The 18,593-nt window shown below is 53.0% G+C and overlaps 1 long non-coding RNA gene across 3 annotated transcripts; it reads left to right on the forward strand.

The window, feature by feature from the left end:
- The first annotated feature begins 12,850 nt into the window (after positions 1–12,850).
- Positions 12,851–16,101, forward strand: LOC103348277 (uncharacterized). Of its 3 annotated transcripts, XR_011379776.2 has the most exons (4): positions 12,859–13,149; positions 13,291–13,357; positions 13,454–14,264; positions 14,605–16,101. It is a non-coding gene; the product is annotated as an uncharacterized LOC103348277 (long non-coding RNA). The 3 variants fall into 3 exon arrangements; XR_016217133.1 differs by having other exon boundaries at positions 12,851–13,083; positions 13,454–16,101; XR_016217132.1 differs by having other exon boundaries at positions 12,860–13,149; positions 13,454–16,101.
- Positions 16,102–18,593: the final 2,492 nt, after the last annotated feature.

Below are 18,593 nucleotides of genomic sequence, written 5' to 3' on the forward strand. Positions count from 1 at the left end.
TCCAGAGGACAGACGGGCAGGTGGCGCTGGCCAGGTGGACTCTTCCTGGGAGACCTTTTTTACAGAAACTTCCATATGCACTAAGCCCTCTGCTCTTCAAAGTATTGGTCGATGGACCGGTAGCACGAGCATCACCTAGGAGCTTGTTAGAAATGCAGACTTAGGCCCTCACCCGGGCCTCCTTGCGTTTGTAACAAGCTTACCAAGTGATTTGTGTGCTCTTTAAGGTCTGAGAAGCACTGGTCTGGGTGCTGGACGATCGGTATCCGGCTAGGGATGGGCATGGTGGAAAGGAATGGGAACTCGGGAACTGGGAAAAAAAGAGGAGGGGCCTGGGCTGGGGGAACTGAACTTGGGGAGGAGGGAAGAGTGTGGGCCCTGGCTCACCTCCCTGTCTCCAGGCCTCCCACACCAGTCACCAGCCAGGGTTTGGCTTTCTGCCCACTTTGGGAAAATGCCTGCTGTGCCCACGCTGGAGTCGGCCGGCTCCTCAGGGGCTCCCCTGGGGCGAGAATTGCGTGGGTTGGGATGGCTGCCAAGTTTGTTTCCCTTATTTCACACGGATGGACTGCAAGGGGCTGGGGAGGTCATATCAGTCATGCCCCTGCCTCAGGCTTGTACTGTCCCTTAGTCAGGTGAGTGACAATTTGATGATACTAACGATGCTGATTGAGGAGGCTCTGGGGGTGGAGGGATTGAAGTAGGAGTTCTTAACTACCCCTGATGGAAATGAGGATATTTTTGTCTTCCAAAGGCTTTCGGGAGAGCCCAGATGACTGGCAGAGGCAAAATGAATGCTTTTTAAAGGATCTTGTGGTGATTTTTAATGGGCTAATGACAGATAAAATATATGAGACACAGAATTCCAGAGCTCTGGAGTCATAGTTACCAGGTGAACATTTGAGAACTTTTCTCAAGCTTTTGAAGGGTTTGCGTACTGTGTCCCCAGGAAGAATGAGAAACAGGGAAAGGTCGAAGGTAGAGATTGAACGCGAGGGAGAATTTCCTGAGGTTGGAGGGAAGATTGGCCGTGCGCATGGGCTCCTGCCCCCAGACAGGGAAATACACAAAAGCACTGCTATCCAAAGGATTCCCCAGTCAGTTGTCTACATGCAAAGCTAGGTGGATGTGCGGCGCATTTAACGTGATGGGGCACAGATAGAAGGCAGTGAAAACAAACTCAGCAAAGCATCGAAACAAAGCAGGGCTTGTGTCTAGGAAGATAAAGCTGCCATTTATGGCCCAATAGGCGATGTAGGCTTCCACGGCCTCGCTCCCTCCCCAGGTCTATCTTGTCTCATCAGAGATTTTCGGAACTGCTAAGAGAAAGAAAGTCATCTTCATTTGTTATATCTTTACTTCTTCAAAGCCTAATATAATGATGACAGCAACAGCCACCCTTTGTTGAGTGCTGTGCCCTATGCAGTGTTGTCAGTATTTATGTAATTACCTGGTATATGGGCAGGCATGTTATAGCCGAGTTTCTGGGTTTAATACCAATCTCTGGCTCCTGACTCCAGTTTTCGGCTAATGAGGACCCTGGGAGGCGGTGTTGCTAGCTCAAGAAATTGGGTTCCTGGGAGATACGGATTGAGTTCCTAGCTCCCAGCTTCAGCTTTGGTCTGGGCCTTGGCCCAACTTTGGCTGTTGCATACATTTAGGGGTGCGGAGGTGACAAGAAGATGGGAGGTCTCTGTCTTTCAAGTAAATCTGAAAAACTGCAGAAAAGCAGAATTCAAAGAAAAGTTGATGTTTTAAAAATTACCTAGTGTAACACCCCAGTCCTCTAAGGCATTACGATCCCAACTTTATAGAAGTAAAACTAAGACTCAGAGAGGTGAAGTAGTTTGTGCAAAGTGCTAGAGGAGCCAGCACGTGCACCAAGTTTGAGCAAAACTTGTTCTGCTAACTCCAGATTACACGGGCACAGAGAAGCGGCTCAGGTGATCATTGGAACCTGATGATGCATTTTGAGGTACCCAAAAGAAAGTGGGCCATTCCAGTAGTGAACAATGAACACACAATTTCAATTTGCTGTTTGGAATTCGGTCAGAGACACACTTAGGAACACATGCAAACTTCTACTGAGACATCCTCTCATTTACCTGCACCGGGCCCCACCCTGAGTCAGTAGCTTGGGAAGGCGGAGAGGCTGGGGGTAAAGCAGCTCATTGGAAGTCACGTGTGTATGCATACCAAGTGTCACTCCCCCTCTTCGTGGAGGAACGACACAGGACCCTGCGCTGTTCTTTTGTCTGCTCGGCCCTCCCCGGGTTTGCTGCTGGTTCTTCCCGGGTTGGCTACTGTCCCTTCCACCTCCGTGGAAGGGCGGTTCCCCCTGCCACTTTCCCCACTTCCGCGGGGGAGCGGCACACCGCCGGCCGGCTCTCTCGGGGGCTGCACAGGAGTTCCTTCAGATAGATGTTCCTGGTGCATGTTGTCTCTCTCCTCCTTTATAGTCCTCTTCCACCAATCCCAACTCTGCTACCCACACGCCGAGTACGCTGCTCTCCTCCAATCAGGAGCAGGATCAGCTCCTGCAGGTCATCACTCAAGTTGGCGAGAGGCAGTTGCGTAGAAGTTGTTACTCCCTTCTCAGCGCCATATTGTGGGAGAGCAGATGCATAGAATAAGTCTTAATTCCAGTAACAGTCTAGTCTGAGTTGCTCCCCACAACCAAGTGCACATATGTGTCTGCATTTGCCTGGAAATACACACCCAGGAATGGGTATGGCTATCTCGGTAGGGCTATAAACAAGAGTGTATTTGTTAGACATTTTGCAAATGGTATATATGTGTGTGTGTGTGTGTGTGTGCATGTGTACCAATCTCAAATGACTTCAACCAGCCATAGGGAACTGGCTGCCTCTGCCTCTGGTCCTGGCTGATGTGTTTGTACCAAACCTTGATATTTATTTTTCATCTCCTCTCAAGGGAACCTCAATGAGTTTTCTTTCTGGGAAGTTTATGGCTGTGATGCTGGGCTGCTTTGGGGCCCCTATAAATCAGCTGTAATCAGAGGAGGTTTGCAGAGAAACAGACACAGCAGCCGCGACACCATCTTCTCCTGTGCTTCTCTTCTGAGCCCAGCGCACCGTGGCCCGTCCGAGCCCCCACCCACACAGCCACCTTCCCTTTTCCTTGAGCCCCTGGTGGATGCACTCAGAGGAACCACTTCAGGTGCTCTGATTGTGTCCCTGGGGGACTCCGTGCTCCTGCCAGCCTTGAAAGAGGGGGAGTTGCCAAGTATACTGATTCAGAAGCACAGAACTGGGGCCAGTGTGTGGTGCAGCGGGTAAAGCTGCCACTTGCAACGCTGGCATCCCACATGAGCGCCAGTTCAAGTCCTGACTGCTCCACTTCCGATCCAGCTCCCTGCTAATGCTCCTGAGAAAACAGCGGAGGCTGGCCCAAGTGTGTGCGTCCCTGCACCCACATGGGAGACCCAGAGGAAGCGCCTGGCTTCAGCCTGGCCCTGCCCCAGCCATTATGGCCATTTGGGAAGTGAACCAGCAGATGGAAGACCTCTCTCTCTCTCTCTCTCTGCCTCTGTAACTACCTTTCAAGTAAATAAATCAATCTTTTTTTTTTTTTTTCAAAAATAGTCCAGAGTTGAGATGTGTGAAATTGGTCATTTGAATGGTGATTCTGTTTTGTAAAGGAACCAGGATGAACTTTTACCGAAGCAAGGGCAGTACAAGGAGTGGAGTGCCTGCGTTTCCTTCTTTAGGGCACTGTCAGAGAAGCCCCCCCCCAACCTGAACCCGAGGGGGAGGCAGCCCCTCCCCCACCTCCCAGGGCCACTGGCTGGGAGATGTTTTATGAGAGCTTTTTATGACAAACTTTACTTTAAACCTGACATTTAACAGCATCTCCTGTCCAGGGTGGGAGAAAATGTGGGTATTTATTGACATCTGGTGTCAGAAGATGGAGGAAAATTGACTCCACAGAAGGGCGGGAGAGCTTACCCCAGGTATGCAAATTACCCGGCTTAATTTGTATAGCGTATGCTCTCCTTGGTAATGAGATTAAGAAATCATCGCACTGTTCATAAAGAACTCAGCGGGGGGAGAGGAGGGATGAGGGACACGCGTGTGCAGGCGGCACGGGCTGCCTGTCCTGTTTGTGTCCCGAGGATTCCTGGGGACTCACAGAGCCTGAGCTGGGACTGCCTCCCCTCTGCCCCAGCCAAAGCCGCAACTTGACCTTGGTATCACTGGTTTCAGCGTTTAACTCTTTCAGGGCGAGAAGAAGTTCAGTATTAGTCTTATCCCTGGAATTCCTTGCTTCCTGTCTCAGACGACTGGAATCCTGCAGTCATCACGGCCCAGCCTAAATGCTGCCTCCTTCTGGAAGCTTCCTGGATAACCTCAGCCAGAGCAGTTTCTTCCCTTGGAAGCCTCACCGTCCATGGTCTTCCGTTGTGGTCGCTGTGTGTCTTCCCGTTCTCACCTGTGAGCTTCTGCAGTTTAGGGCAAGTGTTCTGTGTGCTTTTAAATCCGTTTCTACACAGTCCTTAAGCATTAATGAGCTAATGAGTCGTACACTATTGTAGGGGCGGGAGTCATGGGGAGAGATGTGGAAGGAGTTTTGGAAACATTGGATATCAATCAAAGATATTACTATGTTTTTAAATATTTTTAAAAAATTATTGATTTCATTCTATTTGAAAGGGAGAGAGAGAGAGAGAGAGAGAGAGAGAGATCTTCATCTACTGATTCACTTTCTAAATGTCATCAACAGCTGAGGCTGGCCATGCCGAGCCAGCAGCCTGGCTGTCAGTCCAGGTCTCCTCTGTGGTGTCAGGGGCCCAAGCACTGGAGCCATCACCTGCTGCCTCCCAGAGCACCCGTAGGGAGCTGGAATGGGAACAGGGGCTCAGACCCAGGCCCTCTGAGGTGGGAGGTGGGTGTCCCAAGTGGCTCCTTTAACGGCCCAACCAAATGCCTGCCCCAAGATATTGTTGGGGCCGGCACTGTAGCACAGTTTAAAGCCCCGGCCTGCAGCGCCGGAATGCTATAAAGGCTCTGGTTCCAGTCCTGGCTGCTCCACTTCCGATCTAGCTTCTTGCTAACGTGCCTAGGAAAGCAGTGGAAGATGGCCCAAGGCCTTGGGTCCCTGCACCTACGTGGGAGACCTGGAAGAAGCTCCTGGCTCCTGGCTCCTGGCTTCAGATTGGCTTAGCTCTGGCCATTGCAGCCATTAGGAGAGTGAACCAGCAGATGAAGACCTCTCTCTCTCTCTCTCTGTAACTCATCTAAATAAAATGAAATCTTTAAATACATAAAATCTTTTAAGAAAGATATTATTGTTAATAAAATATGGATATGATACCTCTCTCTATGTATAATATTAGGAAAATTTTATTCTACTGGCAGATTTATTCCCTTAAAATTTATTAATCATTCATTATTTCATTCAAATGTAAGTATTTTTTTTAAAAATTGTTTTATCTATTTGAAAGATTTCAGGGTAGGGGGAGAGGAGGTCTTCCATCCTCTAGTTCACTCCCCAAATTACCATGAAGGCTGGGGCTTGGCCAAATCAAGTCCAGGAGCCAGGAGTTTCATCTGGGTCTCCCATGTGGGTACAGGGGACCAAGGACTTAGGCCATCATTTGCTGTTTTCCTGGGCACATAAACTAAGAAATGGACCAGAAGTGGAGCAGCCAGGACTTAAACCGGCACCCATATGGGATGCTAGCATCGCAGACAGCGGCTTAATGCTGCCCCTATAGAGTTCTTTTACTAGTGGGAAATAGACAATAAGCAATAAAACAAATGCACACAATTACAGGCTGCGATAAATACTCAGAGGAAATCAATAGGGTCTTGTGGTAGAGACTAACATGGAGTCCTTTTAGATAAGGAGATTGGAAAAGGCCTTCTCGTCACTCTCATGTATGCCATGTGTCTCTCCTGCTATGCCTTAATTCAGTTTATAACCTGAGCAGCAATGACAATGCAATAATAGAATAACAGCCTTCCCAGCAGGGGGCGTTTTTGTCAACCTATCCTTTCTTCCTTCCTTGGTCCAAGCTCCCAACCTCCCCTCTGCCTTGGGGAGAAGGGGAGTCAGGGCCCCCCCTTGCCTGAGGATGGACCCTGCCCCCTCTTCTGTAGCCCAGGAGTCGTCGAGCAAAACAGGTGTGAAGAGCTTTGATCTTGCTGGAGACTTGGAGCCGGATCAAGGTGGAGGCCTCTGAAATCATGCCCCGGGATGTGAGAAGCCGGGGGAGAGATGGAGACAGAGGCAGGCAAAGGAGACGCAATTACTGTCACGGAGACTCCCGGAGACTCCCGGCTCATTCTCAGCAGTTCTGGGCTCTGTGCTTCCTGGGAGAGCTGGCCAGGGCCTTTGGGTTTTGGGGGAGTAAACTATGACCCCTGAGTGACGTCATAGACCCACTAGGTCATATTTGACCTTTCCTGCTAGGAGGGTGGAGACTCCAGGGCTGCGGGAAGCCCGTGGCCGGCCCATTCCCAGCCTCCATTGCGGGTCTTTCCCTTGACTAACCTTCCCGGCCCCCTCCGCCTGGTACCAGTTGGTGGCCTTGGTTCATGCTTCCTGTGGGATGACACACGTTGGTTGCTAGTCTAGAACAATGGCTCCCTTCTCACAAAGGACTTTACCTTCTTGGTCACACAGAGGGACACGCCTGACTGCTTCCTAATTGAAGTGTAGCCCTCACTCCTCTTCAGTCCCCTCACCCCATTCTTTGCAAGTGGTATACTGCACAATGACAGAGGCTGCACCTGCGCTTCGGGACGAACCCTACTTCTTTGCTCCCTAGCGCAGACACTCACACTGCCGGCTTTGAGGCGGTGCTGGTTGGAAGAGGAAGACCTCTAATTCCTTCTGGCTGCTAAGGGCATACACAGGACAGACTTCTGATGACCAGAGAGGGACAGGCACTTTCAAGTAGTGGCACCTGCATAGACTTTGATGTCAAACAGCCAAGTTCAGGGCTGGCACTGTGGCGTAGCCGGTAAAACCGCCACATTCAGTGCTGGCATCCCATATGGGCACCGGTTTGAGTCCTGGCTACTCCACTTTGATCTAGCTCTGTGCTCTAGCCTGGAAGAGTGGTGGAGGATGGCCCAAGTCCTTGGGCCCCTGCACCCACGTGGGAGACACAGAGGAAGCTCCTGGCTCCTGGCTTCGGATCAGCCCAGCTCTGGCCGTTGTGGCCATCTGAGGAGTGAACCAGTGGATGGAAGACTCTCTCTCTCTCTCTCTCTCTCTCTCTCTGCCTCTGCCTCTCTGTAACTCTGCCTTTCAAATAACTAAAATAAATCTTTAAAAAAAAAAAACAAACAGCCAAGGCCGGTGCCGTGGCTCACTAGGCTAATTCTCCGCCTGTGGCGCCAGCACCCCGGGTTCTAGTCCCGGTTGGGGCTCTGGATTCTGTCCCGGCTGCTCCTCTTCCAGTCCAGCTCTCTGTTGTGGCCGGGAAGGCAGTGGAGGATGGCCCAAGTGCTTGGGCCCTGAACCTGCATGGGAGACCAGGAGGAAGCACTTGACTCCTGGCTTTGGATCGGTGCAGCGTGCTGGCTGTGGCGGCCATCTTGGAAGTGAACCAGTGGAAGGAAGATCTTTCTCTCTGTCTCTCTCTCTCACTGTCTAACTGCCTGTCAAAAAACAAAAACAAAAACAAAACAGCCAAATTCTTGTCCAAGCTCATTGTATCTAACACAGGAATCACGCACAAATAATCACACCTCTTCTCCCATCTGCCCTTGGGCCAGAATTGGTGATTATGAGCAGGTGTTGGTTTTAGATCTAGTAAGGGACTTTATGCTGTGGGTGCAAGGTTAATGCGATGGGACAGAAATGACATTGGTTGAAAGAGGAAAGGAAAGATGAAAGCAAGGATGTATTCGGGTTGGGGGATGGTTCCGGTGGCCCAGGCTGTGAGCAGGGACTGAGTGAGGAGCCTCTGAGATGGACTGAAATTCCAGTTCCTGGCTGGAGGTCCTTTGTGGAGTCTAGCCCAAGGCGAGCGGCAGTGTTACTGGTTCCCTTCTCAGGCAGATGGGGAGGGCATGCAGCTCAGAGCAGGGCAGGCCAGGTTCTGGTGCCAGGAGGGCATTAGTGTGAATGAATATGGCAGATTCCTCCCAAGGACCTGTGTTCAAAAGATGGCGCCATGGGCCAGCACTGTGGCACAGTAGGTTAATCTTCCGCTTGTGACACCAGCATCCCATATGGGTGCCAGTTCTAGTCCCGGCTACACCTCTTCCAATCCAGCTCTCTGCTGTGGCCTGGGAAAGCAGTAGATGACTTGGGCCCCTGCACCTGCATGGGAGACCAGGAAGAAGCACCTGGCTCCTAGTTCCTGGCTTTGGATCGGCATAGCTCCGGCCGTTGCACCATTTGGGGAGTGAACCAATGGACGGAAGACCTTTCTCTCTGTTTCTCCCTCTCACTGTCTGTAACTCTACCTCTCAAATACATAAATAAAATCTTTATAAAAAAAATGGCGCCACAATGCCAGCCCCTTTTAAAGTATTTATTGATGTTTATTTATTTGAAAGGCAGAGGGACACACACATACACATGGGTGAGGAGGTAGAGAGAGACAGACAGAATGACACACACACACACACACATACACATACACATAGAGAGAGAGAGAGAGAGAGAGAGAGAGAGAGATCTTTTATCCACTAGTTCACTCCCTAAATGGCCACAATGGCTGACACTAGTCCAGGTGGAAGCCAGGAGCCAGGAACTACACTGGGTTTCCCATGTGGCTGCCAGGGGCCCAGATACTCGGGCCATCTTCTGATGTTTTCTCTGGTGCATTAACAGGGAACTGGGTTAGAAGTGGAGCAGCCAGGGCTCGGAACCAGCACTCGGATTTGGGACGTCAGTGCTACCAGCTGCAGCTTAATCCGCTGTGCCACAGTGCCGGCCTGCACGTGCCTTCTCTGGCCCGTGCTGTCCCTGCAACTCAGCCTCAGCCTTCTGGCTTCAGGTAGTGGGTAAGTAGTTCAATTTTTGAAGTTGGGTGGCTACAGAAGCATGGGACTCTTGGTGATTGGTTCTGTTTTTATTTGTTTACCCAATTCCGAGAGGACCAGGAATAATGATGTGATAATACTAACAGCAACTATTTTTTTTTTTTTTTGACAGGCAGAGTGGACAGTGAGAGAGAGAGACAGAGAGAAAGGTCTTCCTTTTGCCGTTGGTTCACCCTCCAATGGCCGCCGCGGCCGGCGCGCTGCGGCCGGCGCACCGCGCTGATCCGATGGCAGGAGCCAGGAGCCAGGTGCTTCTCCTGGTCTCCCATGGGGTGCAGGGCCCAAGCACTTGGGCCACCCTCCACTGCACTCCCTGGCCACAGCAGAGAGCTGGCCTGGAAGAGGGGCAACCGGGACAGAATCCGGCGCCCCGACCGGGACTAGAACCCGGTGTGCCAGCGCCGCAAGGCGGAGGATTAGCCTTGTGAGCTGCGGCGCCGGCTGCAACTATTTATTTTTAAAAGGTTTATTTATTTATTTGAAAGGCAGAGTTACAGAGAGGCAGAGGGAGAGAGAGGTCTTCCATCCACTGGTTCACAGGGATGGCCACAATGGCCAGAGCTGGGCCGATCTGAAGCCAGGAACCAGGGGCTTCTTCCAGGTCTCCCACACGGGTGCAGGGGCCCACGGACTTGGGCAGTCTTCTACTGCTTTCTCAGGCCATAGCGGAGAGCTGGATTGGAAGTGGAGCAGCCAGGACTCGAACCGGTGCCCATATGGGTTGCTGGCACTGCAGGCAGCAGCTTTACCCACTAGGCCACAGTGCCGGCCCCTAACTATTTATTAGGCACTGTACTGTTAAGTACTCTATCTGGAACAAGTGGCAGCACTCTCCTTTTACAGGTGTAGGGAGGCCACATTCTTTACTCCTGGAATTGGGTTTCAGCCCAGAGTCCTGCTCTTCCCCATCACCGTGCCATGTTTTTAACTAATTATAAGTTAGTTTCATTTTAGAGCTCTTTAGGCTGAAAATCTTATCACGGGAGTCCCTGCTGGGTCTGAAGCAGCCTCAGGGAAGTTGGAAGTGTTGACTTTCGGCAGTGGAAGATTCTGGCAGGTTCTGGAGGAGGCCCGAGTGGCTGCCTTCTCCTTCCCCAGCGGCAGTTCCAGGAGGATGGGAGACAGCCTGGGCGGCTGCACCTAGAGCAGCACGTGCCGTCTCCTGGGAACCAGGGTTTGGTGAAGACAATGCCTTTTGTCAGTGGAGCCGCGGGGGACCTGTGAGAGCTCAGAGCACCCTGTGAGCTCCCGACCCTCTGCACCAGTCTCAGAGAGAGGGTGACCTTGCTGCTGATGGCGCAAGCACGTCCATCCGGGTTATCTGTGGTGAAGTTCCAACTGGCTTCATGCAATGACCCTCTCTCCACCCAGACAAATTCTCCCTGCTGTATACTCGCCTCACCACCCCAAGAGATGGATGCCTAGTAGTTATTTGAATGACATGGAATTAATAAAGTATGTTTTTCAGTAAAATATCAGGTGGAACTTTCTGGAGTCCCTGCCTCAACTGAGTGGACAGCCATGACTGTTTCTGCTGTTAAACGATCGAGGTGTCTTTTTAGCCTGCAGTTGATCCTGAAACAGGACGGGGCTTGTGTTGTGGGAATACATAAAATTTCAGGTCAAACAGTGCGACTTCCGGACGTACCCTCTCGGGGAGGTGGGTGCACTGTGTCCCCGTGTCCACCCTCAGAGCGACCACAAAGGACCTGCTGTGCACATGAGAGCTTCCTTTTTTGTGTGTCAATGTTTCGTTGCCTATTTTTGACCATGCCATCAGAAGGACGGGGGTCGTCTGTGCAGAGCAGCCCCCGGGTCTAGGCGTGTGGGACTCACAGGCACGGATTGTGGCTGGTTAAGGTGATGGTACCAAGGTGCTTTACAGACCTGAGAGAATTTAAGTGAAGGGAGGATGTGCGAGGGGGCAGGCTGGAATCAAACAGGCAGCCTGGGATGCTCCTCCGGCCTGGCTCCTTGGCAACGGTTACTTAGCAACTCCCATTCACCTCTCTTGGCTGCCTTCCTCCCCCCGCCCCCCCCCCCCGCCCTTAGCCACTGCAAGAAGCTAGAGAGCTTGAAGTGAATGACAATTTGGAGAAACAGCCACAGCCTGAAGATCTAAGAGGCTCTAAAGAAGATGGATAAGAAAATCGATGCATAATAAAAACCGCAGGCACAGCCACCTTGGCGGAGGGCGGGCGGCTCCCTCCCCGCTCCCTCCTCAGGCTCTCTCAAGGCCCCCACCTTAGCCCTGCACCCTCTCTTTCTTTACAGCCACCTTTTCCTGGTATAAGGAGGCTGGTTTGCCTTTGGGGGTGGGTGTGGAAAAAGAAGCGGGGAAGCCAGGAAGAAAGAGAACAGTAAATGCGGATGTGTGGATGGGTGCCTGGGTGAGGGAGGGAAGAGGGTTGTCAGAGACGCTTTGCACGGACAGAGGTGTGAATTGTGCCGTAACAGAATACCTTCAGTGGGATCACAGGGGGAGAAGGAAAGGTGTGAAGTCACCCTCTTGGCAGGATATTAAAGAAGAAAATATAACCAATTTTTCTGGGAGACCTGGGCTGCAGTATGCATACGTGAGACACTGCGTGTGTAAACATCTATTATTGCCACACAGTAGGAATGTTATTTTCCTGTCTTTCTTAGAAGCTGGGGCCAGAGGAAGAGACATGGTGGAAATTCACATTGGCCTGAGAGTTGAGTTCATGAGCCGGTTCTGTGCTGATCGAGGTTTGTGACTCAGGCTCGTCCCGCCCACCCTGTCAGGTCTTTCAGCTAGTGCACTGCCCTCTGCTTTGAAAGTGGCACAGTGGGTAAAGCCGCTGCCTGCAGTGCCAGCATCCCATATGGGCACCGGTTCGAGTCCTGGCTGCTCCACTTCCGATCCAGCTCTCTGCTGTGGCCTGGGAAAGCAGAAGATGGCCCACCCAAGTCCTTGAGCCCCTGCACCCTATGTGGGAGACCCGGAAGAAGCTCCTGGCTCCTGGCTTTGGATCCACGAAGCTCTGGCTATTGCGGCCATCTGCCACCTGGTTCAGGCTGTGACCCTGCCATATGCTGTTTGTTCATTTCTTTCCTATCAAAGCATCCCAAAGGTTCCTGCATTTCCAGGATGGCTTCCTGGATTGGGGAGAGCTGGCCACTTCCTTGGTCTCACTGTGGCTGGACTTGGAAACCCTCCACCCCCAAGTCTCTGCTCCACACACACCCTGGCCCACCACGCCCATTTTCCACACCCTGACCCCCGCCTTCACTTTACACACATCTTGGTCGCTACTGTGTTGCTGTTGAATATTTCAGTGTCTGACCTTCCGAGTTTTTCTTTTTTTAGTCTGTCCTTTTATTTAGCCTATCTTTGTGGCTACATTACGAGTCCTTAAAGTGCAGGAGCACCGTCTGTGTAATTTCCCGCCCCACAGGTAGGAGCAGACAAGAGAAGCCAAGAGACTGTTCTCTTCTGTCCTGTGGCTTCTGTTTCACATCTGCCTTCCGCATTCTCACCTTGCTGGTCTCCTCCCACCATTGCCCACCCCCTCCTCCCTAGGTTACTCATGCCTTTTTTTTTTTAATAGCTGAACTTGAACTCTTCCTGTACTTGATTCTGAACATGTTGTTGAGGGGGAGGAAGAGCTCTTTGTTAGAGGGAAGCTACCCGAATCAGAGCCTGAGAAATGCACACAAATGAAATTGTAAACTGGGTGCCAGATGCTAAGAGTACCGGGGGATAAAAGAGGGGCTGGAATTTGGCTTACTCATGGAAGCCTTCCTGGAGGAGGAAAATACTGAGTAGGGTTTGGGAAAAAAAAAAAAAAAAGAAGAGATTGTTAAAAAAAAAAAAAAAGGTTGGGGGGAGGGATATGCCAGGCAGAGATCCAAGGGTTTGGAGCTAGAGAGCGTGGGAGCAGGTTTGCTTTGTGAAGATCCAGGAGCGATTGGAGGGTGGAATCGCAGCCCGATGTTCAAGCATGAGGCCTCAGCTGGAGAGTGAGGGTTTGGAATGAAGGATGAGAACCAGCGCCGGCTCCCCAGGAGACGCGAGCTCAGGGTGACCGGGAAGGTGAGGTTGCCGAGTGGAGAGTGGCTACGTGGAGACCGGAGACTTCTGCGTCTGACCAGAGGCCTGGTCAGTGGCCTGGCTGGGGCGTGGGGAGGAGAGGGAGGTGGAGGCCTCACGGGTGGGGAGGGGCTGGGTACAGGGAGCCATTGTTTCGCCAGAGCTTGCATCACTGACTTGTGCCCTTTGAACAAAACCTTCTGTTTTCAGCTCGAGCTGACTCATCGCTGGCCCTGCCACCCCCCCCCCAACTCCTGGGGGAGCCCTTGAAGCCCAGGTGAGACCAGTGCTGCGGGCGGGCGGGCAGGCGGGCCAGCTCCCTGGGCCGGGACTCCGGCCGCGACCCTTTCGTGTTTACCTGTCTGTTTTTCAGGCCCTACCTGCATCTGAAGACCACCGGGAAGAACCTGGATTCGTTTTACTCTCCTTCCAGGATGTGTGGCCCTTGCCTAATTGTAGACCCAGTTCAGAAGCGCTAACCTTTCCTGGTCTCCCCTGGCCACACTGTCCCCAGGCTTTGTCACGGCCTCTGTGAGGTGCTGGCTAAGGTTGAGGAAAGGGATGGGATGTTGAGAACTTGGAACTCAGAAGCTTGGGGGCCTGAGCATCCTAGGGATGGATTAATCGGATGGCAGGAGGCCTGCGAAATGGGGGAGGGGAGGAGGCATCAGTTCTGCACTCTTGGAGTTCCAGGGCTGTCTTTCCGGCTGAGGCTGTCCTGGGAGAACTTGAGCGGGGGCTTGGGATTTAGCAAAAACCTGAGAACATAAGTCGGCTACGGGCTGAGGGCTTCTAGAATGAAGACGGAGAGAAGGCAGCAGTGCGTCTCTCGGCTGCGCTCCGGTGAGCCAGCCCAGGCTATGCCACGTGGCCTCAGCGGCAGCTTATCCCAGCCAAGCTGCCTCTGACCGGCACCCGGCCAGAATGGAAGGAACAAACATTTCTCGAGCATCTACAAGGCGCTAAGCATGGGTCTACTCTTCCCATGTGTTTTCTCCTTCAGCCACATCCTCGTTCAGAATGAAGGTCTCAGGCAACAGCTGGAGGAGCTGAGAGGCAGACTCACTTCCTCCGGCTTCTGAAATGCTGCTTCTTCCACGACACAAGTTAGCATTTACATCCCGGACATGGCCTTGTGCAGTTAGCCACTGCTGTGTCTCCAGTCACACCACGTGCCAGGCCAGGTACGCAGTGTGGTGGGTGATGGACACAAGGGCAGTCCCTCCCCTCCAGGTGCTCGACGTCATTTAGGAAGACAAGTTCACAGACTGAACCCACAGGGCACTGGGTTCTAGGAGCATGACAGGGACAATTAAGTGTCATGGGAATTGGGAGAAAAGAGGGGAAATTGTGATGGGATCATTAAGGAAAGCTTCACGGGAGGGGTAGGATTTTAAGAAAAATGTTAAGGATATAACATTTGGGGACCGGCACTGTGGCGCAGTGAGTTAAAGTCCCAGCCTTCGGCGCTGGCATCCCACATGGGTGCCAGTTCGAGTCCCGACTGCTCCACTTCTGATCCAGCTCTTTGCTGTGGCCTGGGGAAGCAGCAGAATATGGCCCAAGCACCTGTGTGGGAGACCCAGAAGAAGCTCCTGGCTCCTGGCTTTGGATTGGCACAGCTCCGGCCGTTGCAGCCATCTGGAGAGTGAACCAGCAGATGGAAGACCTCTCTCTCTCTGCCTCTGCCTCTCTGTAACTCTGCCTTTCAAATAAATAAACAAATCTTAAAAAAAAAAAAAAAAAAGACGAAGAGGGAGGGTGACAGCTTTGATGCTGAGTAGAGTGAGCAGAATGGCCGGTCCTCCAGCAGCAGCAGACATTAGGAGAGGATGGGTTTGACGGGAATGCAGATGACTTTTAAGGTTAAGTCGACCTCAGGCGGTGGAGCCTGCGCTGGGAACGTTCTGCGTGCACTGGAAGTGGGAGACTGGAGGGAATGTGGGCAGATCTGGAAGGGCGGGTTCAGAACGCACCAGAAGCCGTACCAACAGCTACTGCACAGCTATGAACACTGAGATCATTGAGACAAAGGAAACTAGAAAGTAGAAGATAACCTTCAGGAAGAAAGGTCACTGGGTGGGTTCACCTTTCATATCTCTGGGCACTAACTGCTCCTTGTCTTATTCCTGAGGGGTGGGGTTAAACCCTGCAGAGACCCCCAGAGACCTAATGCTGAGCCCTTCCCTCTTGGAGAACAGATCTTGACCAGACAGGCACGGGCTGGACTTGCATGGCGAATGTCTGACAGCTGGAGACTGTCTTGGATACGTTTGCATGCGATGATTTTTGCCTCCCCAGAGGAGAAGGAAATGCTGGGGCCGTTCTGCTCGGGCTAGCTTGAAGGGCTCACGCTTCAGTGCAAATCTGCCCCGCACCCATGGAGGAAGGACTCGGAACCCCAGTCTGGGAAGCGGGTGGGCGGGGTGGAGCTTCCCTGGCCTTTTCCGCAGCTCCCCGCCCTTTTCCACTTTGCATCCAGAGATCTCAAAGCTCCGAATCCTCCTTGATCTTCTTCCTCGGCCCCTGAGTCATCCTCTGCTTGCTTCCAGTCTCCCAGATGGGAGAGCGGTGGAGACCCATGTTTGGGGATGGGTGCGTGGGGGGTATGTGGGGGAGGAAGCCACGGGGACCCAGGGGCCCCCTAACCGACCATGGGGTGGGGCACGGGGCGGGCATCCAGGTGGCTCTAGGCCACCCTGGGTTTCAGATCCTGCTTTTTTGAGGTTGTTTTATGACTGAAGAGACTCGGGCAAAGAGTCCGAGCTGGAGAAATTGAACAACAAACAAAGCTGTAAAAGATGCCGATAAAATTCCTCCCAGCACAGAATGGTCTTTGGAGCCTCTCAGGAATCTCAGAATGATCTGGAAAGGCTAATGACGTCTCACGGCCAGGCAGCGCCAGGGGACCGATGAGGGATGCTTCCCTGGTCTCCTCTTGTCTCTTTGGAGAGCGGAGAATGAAGACAGGAAGTGTGGGGGTTTTTGAGACCCCATTTTATAAGGGAGTGCCCTAGGGATGTGGGAGCAGGAGAGGGGACAGGGACCCTGAATGGGGGAATAGGAAGGGAGTGTGACAGTGAGCCTGCGTGGGGGTGAGGGGTGGGCGAGTCTGGCTGGGGTAATGGCACCAGCACGCTGGACGGCAGTCAGGGGGTGAGGGGGGGTCTCAACTGGGAGTGCATGAAGCTGGAGGATCTGCCCTTGGGCACCGAGTGGACAGGAGTCTGGCTTGGGCGAGCTATGTGAGCAGAGGGAGCGGGGGTCCTGGGAGAATGCGGTCAGCACCACCTGTGTGAGAGAAGAGACCTGGGGAGCTGGGGGGAAGCCCCAGTCTGGGTGAGTGGGGTCAGCCTCCCCTCCCCAACACCGCCGCCAGCTGTTTTTCTGTTCTTTGTTCCAAATGAGTTGGTGGATTGGCCACAAAGAGAAATCTGCTGTGACTTAGAGGTGGGAGGGAAGGAGCTGATAGGGGCGCGCGTGTGCACGGGGGAGCCGTGGAGACTGCCGGTTTCCATGGTGATAGCCGAAATCTTCCTTTCTCGTCTCCTGGTTTTTACAGGAGATGCCTGCCAAGGAGAAATGCTACCTTTTCATGGCCTCAGGAAAGTGGAGCTCGGGGGGTGTGCGGGAGGCTGCGAGGGGGAGGCTCTCTAGCTAGGCAGTTATCTCTGACCTGTCGAAGAACATTCAAGAAGCTGGCAGGTGGAGAGAAGCAATGCAAAGCAGAGAGCCTTGTCTGCAGGGCGGAGGTCCGGGGCTTTGGGGAGCACCTGCCAGCAGTGCCATCCGGACCTGACTGGGGGCAGGTGGGGCCTCTCTGAAGCCAGAGACTGTGTTTGGACCACAGGGACCCTCCCTGAAATTTCCCATGTGGTGACTGGAACATCTTTCCTACAGGCCGTCTCTCTGGGCTGTCCAAACGGCCTCCACATGGTGCCGCCGCGGGGCACAGGAGACCTGGTCCCAGGTGGTGGGTGTCAGGGAGGGCTGGCAGAGAAGAGCTTGCTCCCCGCCCAGGTGCCAAAGGCCAAGTGGGAAATGGTGAAAAACCCCGACTGTCCAGTTTCTATCCACTTTCGCTGTGAGACCCTGAGAGCTCGGGTGAGTCACCTCCCCCCAAAAACAACACACAACACACCAGGGCCTCAAGCCTGCTTCCTGCCCCAGAGAACCCTGCCTTTTTGCCCCAGTCACCCCCCCTTTTGTAAGCAGCTCTGAGTTGAGGTGGGTACCAGGTGCCCAGCACAATGAGGTCATGTCTTAGGCACAGTAGCTCCTATGTGCTCCCCGAATTCCTTCCACCTGCCTGACTTGTTCAGTGACTTCTCTGCGAGGCAGCTGCCAAGGCCGGCTCCTCCATGCTTGCAGACTTGCTACTGGCTGTTTGTCGAATAAACAGCTGTCTCCTGCTTGTCTGTCTCAGCCGTCTGCCCTTAGCTTCCAGCAGAGCCGCTGACTTGCGGGGGGCCCCTGGGGAGTTACCTCCTCCAGCTGGGGGCCCCAGCGGTTGGAGCCACAGGGAATCTTATTGCCCAGACGGTTCCCCGTTCCCTTCTTTTTTCTCTGCCCCCCAGCTGCTGCTGTGCCGGCACCAGTGCCCTGGAAACCCCTGGTTCTCTTGCTCCAGTGCCTGCTTCTCCCAGGCCCTGTAGCTCTGTGCTCTTGCCCAAGACCCCTGAGCTCGCACCTCCTCCACCGCCACCCCCCCTTCCTTCTCCATCTCTGCCCATCTCCCTGCAATGTCCCTCAGGCTTTCCAACCAGGCTTCTCTCTCTCTCTCCCCCCCCCTCCTCCCTCTCTCTCTCTTCCTCCTTTCCTTCATCTTGTATTTTTTTGGGGTGCCTATTAACTGGCGGTCCTCGGGATGACTTCGAGGGTACAGAGTGGACAACCACACACCCAGCTCTGTAAGGAAGTGTGGGGTCTGGGAGGACAAACATCCGGGTACCAGAGCGAGGTTGACACCACGCGGCGGGTGAAGCCCCTGGGCCTTCCCTTTCCAAGTCGGATCGTCACATTCCCTTGTTAGTGAGTTCCGGTGTCTCCCAACTCCTACAGGCAGGCGATCTCCTCAGTGCTCCAACTCAGCTACTCCCGCGGTTAAGAGCGTTCCTTGGGCTGCAACTTATTCACGTGTGCTTTTTATTTTTTCAAATGAGCATCATAATAATGCTGACTTTGCCATGTGTTGGGGGCGTTTGAATTAATGGGGATATAGACACGAAACTGCGAAAGTGAGATAACATCCCTCTTAACTCCCTGGTTAAACAACAGAGGAGAGTCTGTCTGTCTTACAGGCAGAACAAATGGAAGGATACTTTGAAATACTTCTGAACTGTCTCAACCATTGGTCTCTTTTCTATTTACCCAGTGTTTATAGAAAGGAACTCTTGGGGGGCCGGCACTGTAGTGTAGTGGGTTAAAACCCCAGCCTGCAGTGCCGGCATCCCATATGGTCACTGGTTCGAGTCCCATCTGTTCCTCTTCCAATCCAGCTCTCTGCTATGGTC

The sequence above is a fragment of the Oryctolagus cuniculus genome, chromosome 11 (assembly GCF_051225735.1).
Source record: "Oryctolagus cuniculus isolate XC-2025 breed Fujian yellow rabbit chromosome 11, ASM5122573v1, whole genome shotgun sequence".
Lineage (NCBI taxonomy): Eukaryota > Metazoa > Chordata > Mammalia > Lagomorpha > Leporidae > Oryctolagus > Oryctolagus cuniculus.